Raw genomic sequence first — 7,200 nt, 5'->3', positions numbered from 1 at the left:
TTTTTTGGAGGTGTTGGTGTTTTGGTTTGTTTTGGGTTTTCCCTTCCTTTTGCTGCTTTTCTAGGTTTTATTCTAGATATATGTAAAATTCTGTTGCCAAGCCAGGTAAGTCTCCTGGGTCCGGTACTCTTCAAAAGACCTGTCTTGCCCCGCAATTTGTTGCTTTCAGCATCTAGCTGTTGGTTTAGTGTGTTAATATGATAAGACACAGTTTATACTGATAGAGAGAAATACAGAAGAAATGGGCAGTATGGGGTATGAATTTCATATTTAAGAGAAAATATTTATGGCAAAACCTAGAGATAATAGGAGGAAATTTAGACTTCATCAGTAATTAGAAAAATCCTGGCAATATTATACAGATGAGAAATGTGGGGACTGTCCTTTAAGGGGGACAAAAATAGAGATGATATGCAGTGATGAGGTATTGTTCACTCAAACAAAACCTGAAGAGATAGATATTAAATATCATCTACTTTAGTAATTTTTTAAATCAGATGTTTCAGACAAAATGTAACTGAAAGTTTAAACATGGTTAGCCTTGGTAATTTCTGCTACACCGAAAGAGTGGGGAAAGTCCACAGGTATGTGGAAAAAAAATTAAGTCAATACTGCTAAAAGGTCATCAGAGCATACAATTTAGTTGATTACAGGTTTAACTTGCGAGTTAACTGAAAGTAAGCAATTTAACAGATGATACAGATTTCAAATAATGAAGACTTTCTCAGCAATATAATTAATAGATAATGTAGTTATATATTATATATGCTATATATAAAAATAATTCTAATTGATATATTTATGTGGAAAACTTACTTTGTCGAGCACTGTATTTTGCAGAACTGGTGGATAAAAGTAATTGCATGTGTAATATTTCAGCATCTATGGCATACTGTGTAATACTGATTAAAAGATTTAACAAAATGTAGTATCCAGAAAGCATAGTATATGGATTAAAGTTGGTGTCCTGGTTTTGGCTGGGATAGAGTTAAATTTTTTCCTAGTGCTGTGTTTTGGATTTAGTATGAGAAGAATGTTGGTAACACACTGATGTTTGCAGTCGTTGCTAAGTACCCTGCTAGTCAAGGACATTCAGCTCAAGAAAAACAAAACAAAACAAAACAAGCGTTGGGAGGGAGCACAGCCAGGACAGCTAGCCCAGCTGGCCAACAGGGTATTCCATACCATATGACGTCATGCTCAGTATATGAATGGTAGGCATGTTCCAGGAAGTAGCGATCGCTACTTGGTTATCGGTCAGTGCGGGTGGTGAGCAATTGCATTGTGCATCACACATGTTGTATATTCTATTATTATCATTATTATTTTCCCTTTTCTGTTCTATTAAACTGTCTTTATCTCAATCCACGAGTTTTTCTCACTCTTACCCTTCTGATTCTCTCCCCGTCCCACTGGGGCGGGGGGGGAGTGAGTGAGCGGCTGCGTGGTATTTGGCTGCCTGTCAGGTTAAACCACGACAGGTGGCCAACTGAAGGATCTCAAAGTTCAGTGTTAATGGGACTTTTTTTACCGAATATTACTCTGAAGTTTATTTTTTCTAATGAAGCCCTGCAAAGACCGGTACCTACTAAGGACTGGTTCTGATACCTTCATGGCTGATCAAGTAACAGCCTGGATTTTATGTGATCAGATGCTGCATAACATCTAGATACAAAGCATCTAGATTGTACAGCAGGATGAGATTTGTACTTGGGAGAGCACAAAGCAGAAAGACTGTGAGAGGTAATCATATCAATTTAAAATTTCTCTGTGAGCCTACATACAAAATTCTAGTGAGAATAGGGAGATTATAGCACTGTTTAAATGGCCCAGCTGAGGTTCTTGAAGGCATATCTTACAATTTAAGGTATTATTGTAAAATGACAAAAAAAAAAAAAAGTAGCGATTTAGGAATAGTTCTAATGTCTGAAATTAAATGCATTTTTTGAAAATGTATTAAATCTCAACGTGATAAAAGAATACAACTACCAAAATAGTTTAGTATAGACAAAGTGTGAAGAGAACAGGTAGAGAGTGAAAGATGCATCATAGAAAAAAACAGGGTCTGAACATGGATAGATTTGTATTTCCTCAGAAGAAGTCTGATAAAGTTATTTCTTTGGAATATGGCTCTGGATTCATCTAGCAGTTGACCAGCAGCATCTCTGTAGTCCTTAGGAAAGTCTCGCCGAGCTAAAGGGACCTTCCCTTCCCCAGTAAATGAAGTTTCCTTCCTGTAAAATTTTCCAGGTTATTGTTAGGTGATTGATAGATAAATTAAAATAGTGATTGTCCTATCTTACTACAAAAAAAGAGTTTTTCCTCCACTACAGAAGCAATCAAAGGTAAAAATCACCAAACTAACTTTACATTTCTGTATAACAAATTCAGAACTATGTTAGCTCTATGAACTTCTACCAAGAGGATGAAAAGATTGCTCTGCATATGCTCGAATAGGGATGAAGACTGTCCTCCCTGAACTGTATAAAATAGGGAACATTTGCTATAAGGATATGCTATCAAAAAGGTGCTATTAAAATCATTAAGACACAGAAAAAATCCCAAAACCTAGGAGTTTAAATTATTTATTAAAGCAACAATAATAAAACTTTAACAAAAACTAGCTATCATTTCTTTATGCCTGTAGAATCACAGAATGGTTCAGGTTGGACCGGAGCTCAGAAGATCTCTAGTCCAATGTGCTACTGACAGCAGGGTGAGCTCTGACCAGCTTGCTCAAGGCATCCCCCATCCACGCTTGAAGCCTCAAGGGATGGAGCCTGCGCAATCTCCCTGGACAATGTGCTCCATTGCTCAGCTCTTCTTATGGGAAAAATTTTGTCCTTATATCCATATCAGGGATCAAAGCATCATTACGCTAATAATCTGCATGCAAATAACCTCTGATCTGGAAAGTGCTTACAGCCTGCTATTATAATTCTCACAGTGAGTTTAATATACGTTGTCTCTGAATGCAGAAGGCCAAAGCTGGTTATGCTCTTTTCGACAGCAATGATCATTGTAGCAGACTTAGTGAGTCTGAACCTATCGTTCACAGATGCAATGGCAGCAAAATCATTTTGGTAAGAGCTGAAGTCCATGTCAGGGATCATAGAATCATAGAATCATAAAGGTTGGAAAAGACCTCTAAAATCATCGAGTCCAACCATCAACTCAACACCACCATGCCCACTAAACCATGTCCCTAAGCGCCTCATCTACATGTCTTTTAAATACTTCCAGGGATGGTGACTCAACCACTTCCCTGGGCAGCCTGTTCCAAAGCACCATTGCATGAATCAACTGAACAAAGATAATCTCTGGTCTGGAGAGTTCCTGTGGCCTGTTACAAAAATGAGAAGAGGGAAGGATGCTTAAACTGAATATGGGCCTTCACGGGAAGCCAACAGTAGTGGGGAATCATACCTTTTAAAAGGATATGGTGTGACTGGAGAATCGATTCCTTCCTTTCCTTTGATGGAGAAACCAAACCTTGAAGGAAGCAGCTGGCTATGGGCATCCTTAGTTCTGAGTGATTTCTGAGCAGCACAGTTTATCAGAAGTAGCCCCTGTCCACCTCTCTGTCTGTTGTGTCTTGTTCTGCTACTGCAAAGGCCTCTTTTTTTAAGAAGTCAGTACTGACTTTTGTCTTTCCTTTTACAGTCAAAATTTCCAGTGCCACTCTCTGGATTAATCAAAGACATTTTCTACCCAGATACTACTATTCAGCTTGTTACTCATAAGCGTAAAAGAGTTTGAGTTGATTTGACTTACCCAAAAGATATTTCAGTTTATGTAACGATCATTTATTGAGAACTTTAACCAAATTTCCTCTTCAGTTTTATTTTGATTGGGATTATAAAAGTGACCAAAAGAGCTGCTCAGACTTTTTCAAATACTGAATTGGGACTCCATTAGAACATCTCTTACTGCCCCATATCTTTACCTCTTTCTGTGCATGATGAACAGTGTCCTAGCCATCACTGTGTTTTCAGATGCCAGAGTTTCCTTACAAATCCTTACAAGACTGAGATCAAACTCTATATAAAGTAGGGAATTATGAACTCAAATTATTAAATTTATAATTCCAACTAGAAATAATGATTTCATATTGTCAGAAAAAATATGGTATTACACAAGGGGAAAACTGAGGAAAAGATTGGATACATGTGTGTTCTGATACATATGTGTTCATGATACGTTGTTAGATAAGCAAGATTGAACTATTTTGTAACAGCTGGTAATTAAATTTGCAGTGTTAGAAAAAAATTTTAATTTTTTACCTTGTTTATATTGCTATTTTGCCAATACCATAAAGAATGATAATATTAGTGTAAGGGGATGAGGAAGTTTGGATTTGAGTCGCATTACATCAGCAAAAGAAAAAAGCTTTAAACTACTTTAATTTACTGTAGATTTAATAATTCAATTAACATTCATAAAAGAGGTAGACCCATGCAATCACACCTGCCAATTTCTGCTCTCAGTTTTTCCAAGGTTAAATCTGGAGTGACTTGTATTGATGAACGTTTTTGTTTTCTAGACAAAGCAATATATCCATAGCTCATCCACACTGTCTTTTTCCAGCAAATATGAATTAATTTTCTGTTAACTTCTCTCAGCATGTTTTGTACTTTCTTTTTCCTCTCCTTTCTCTGTACGTTGTTCGTATGGATACTGCTGGCAAGTCTAAAGGAAAGCAATGAAATTAAGTTGGGTTACCTGGGTTTGTGATAGTTTAACTGAGTGAGGCTCTGGGCTAGTTAAAATTTTTTGTCATTTTAATTTTGATAAGAGTATGTAGAAAGAAATGTAACATTCTTTGTGTGAATGATGATTTAATGGATTTAACATTTAATGGGAAATACACCCATTTTTAATACTGGACAGTCCAAATTCTGACTGTTTTCTTCTTTATTTAAAACAAATTGTTGAAAGTAAGAGACAGCATTCTGTATGAAAACACTCTTCTACCAAAAAGTCTCATGCAGATCAATATCACCAGTGCCATACCACTATCAATGGTAGATCATTGCAATATCTTTTTCTGGAGATCAGTGTAAATTTGATTCAACCTAACTGTGTCTGAAACTGTGGGCTGGTTTTTGGGTTTTTTTTTAACATTAGCAATTTAGCTACTTCTTCGTGAAGTAAAGCATAAACTCCCTGAAGTTTCAAATTACAGATTTTAGGTACATCACATTTAAGAGAATTCAGGAGGTTCTGATACTGTATTTTTAAATTGCCAGGAAAATCTGGAAATTAAATTAATGACATTTTCCAAAGGAACATGTTACATTGCAGTTACAAAAAGAAAGGAAATAAATTTATCTCCTTTTATTCATTTAATGAAATGTTTGAAGAATAAACCTTAAATTAGTTTGAGATTCTTCCCAGAAGAATGAAAGTATATGAAGTGATATTTTACAATTTTTTTGATACTTCCATACATAGGAAGACAACTGTTTATGGAAAGACAACTACGGATGCAATCCTGTGGATACAAACCTTCTTAAAAAACGTGGCTACATCACTGTTATCTTGAAAAAAAAAATGGGAAAAAAAAGATGTGTAGTTTCTTCTTTATTTCTTGTTATCTTCCAATTTCTCTACTGAGATACTTTTCTAGATGACTGATACTATTTATGATGCATGGAGAGGATTCATCTGCTCTTCCTCAAGTGTGTGTTCCAAGTTAGCCTGTAACAAGACACAAGGGTGCAGGAGACATATTTTCCTATGAGAAGTATCTAAGATTAGAGCCATGAATTGGTTCCTCGGTATTGGAGAGAGCATAAAGGACTATTTTAAACTGGGCATCTAACTTCAAAGCCACATAGCTAAATTTTCAATAGAAATTTGTATTGCATATTATCCTTAAAGTATCTTCCATTACTGAAGCTCATTTATAGACTAAATTAACTTCTCAATAACAATGTAAGGTCTCTTTCCTAATGTGATTTACCTAATTCTGTCGTCAAAATGGGACAAAAGAATTTGATGTTATATTGATGCAGTTGAGAATATGTTGAAATAGCAAATACAGCAAGTGCCAAATGTTCTAATCTTGAGAATAATTTGCCACCTGTCAAGAGAGTTGGCTATAGAAAATAGTCAGGCATTATCTTACAGCCTTAACATTGTTAAAAAAAAAAAAATCTGAATCTGACTTGGGGAATGATTGGTGAACATGAATCTTAAAATTTCTGAGATTAAGGTATCTGAGATAAGATAAGATAAAATGCACTCTTTAGCCCTCCAATTTTATTTAAAAACCTCAGAACTCTGTTTCTGGGTTTCTTATTTTTCCATTCTCTGTCCTTCAGCTATGGATTATTACTTTTCCAAAGAACTGAAGCTATAGTCTCCTTTTTGGTTCTAGTCTCCTCATTTAATTGGTCTTTGTCCTCTAAATTAAATCCGGGCCTGTTTCTCTGATTTGTTGTCTGGGAACTCAGGCTGTTAGTGCAAGGTCTGCAAGGATAAAATAAAAAACTTAGTTGCATGTTTTTCCTACCTCCTTTCTCTAACTATTTTTAGTTGGATTGCCACCCTGCCTGTCATGCAGGCCCATACTCTCACCATCATTTGCAATTTGCATCATTTGCACTGCATATGATGTTCCATCTGTACGACTAAAAGTCTTGTTCTGGCTGCCATCTCACATGCCAGTGACGACCACTCTTTGTCTAGTGCTTTGAAATGCAATATATATATCCAGACTACTAATACAATGATACATTTCTTCCATTGTTTCATTGATTCCACATCCTCTATTATATCAAATATAGGTTATGTGAACTTACTTTCTAAGACTCTTGCTGTCACCACGCTTTGGGATCAAGAGACTGATGGTTGTCTGGCCTGTGGAACAAACTTTCATAGACAAGCATGCTTAAAAACTTTATATATTTCTGCATCTTTCTTGCTCTTTTTCCGCTCTAGAAAAATAAATCCTGAAGGTATCTGTAAAACATCCTTTTTTCCCCCTCATTCATCTCTCTATATATTTTTTAGTAAATAGCTATGCTACATGCATAATGAATCCACCTGTCAAGCTTACCAATATTTCTTCTGTGCAGTCTCTCCTAGATAATTCCTGCCTCTTTTATATCGTAATATTTTGCTATCAAGAAACTTTAATTCATGTGTTTATCCCACACTTGCAGAACACAGTCCTGATCCATTAATAAAGCCCCT

The sequence above is a fragment of the Calonectris borealis genome, chromosome Z, assembly GCF_964195595.1.
Source record: "Calonectris borealis chromosome Z, bCalBor7.hap1.2, whole genome shotgun sequence".
Classification (NCBI taxonomy): domain Eukaryota; kingdom Metazoa; phylum Chordata; class Aves; order Procellariiformes; family Procellariidae; genus Calonectris; species Calonectris borealis.
This window is presented reverse-complemented; position numbering follows the sequence as displayed.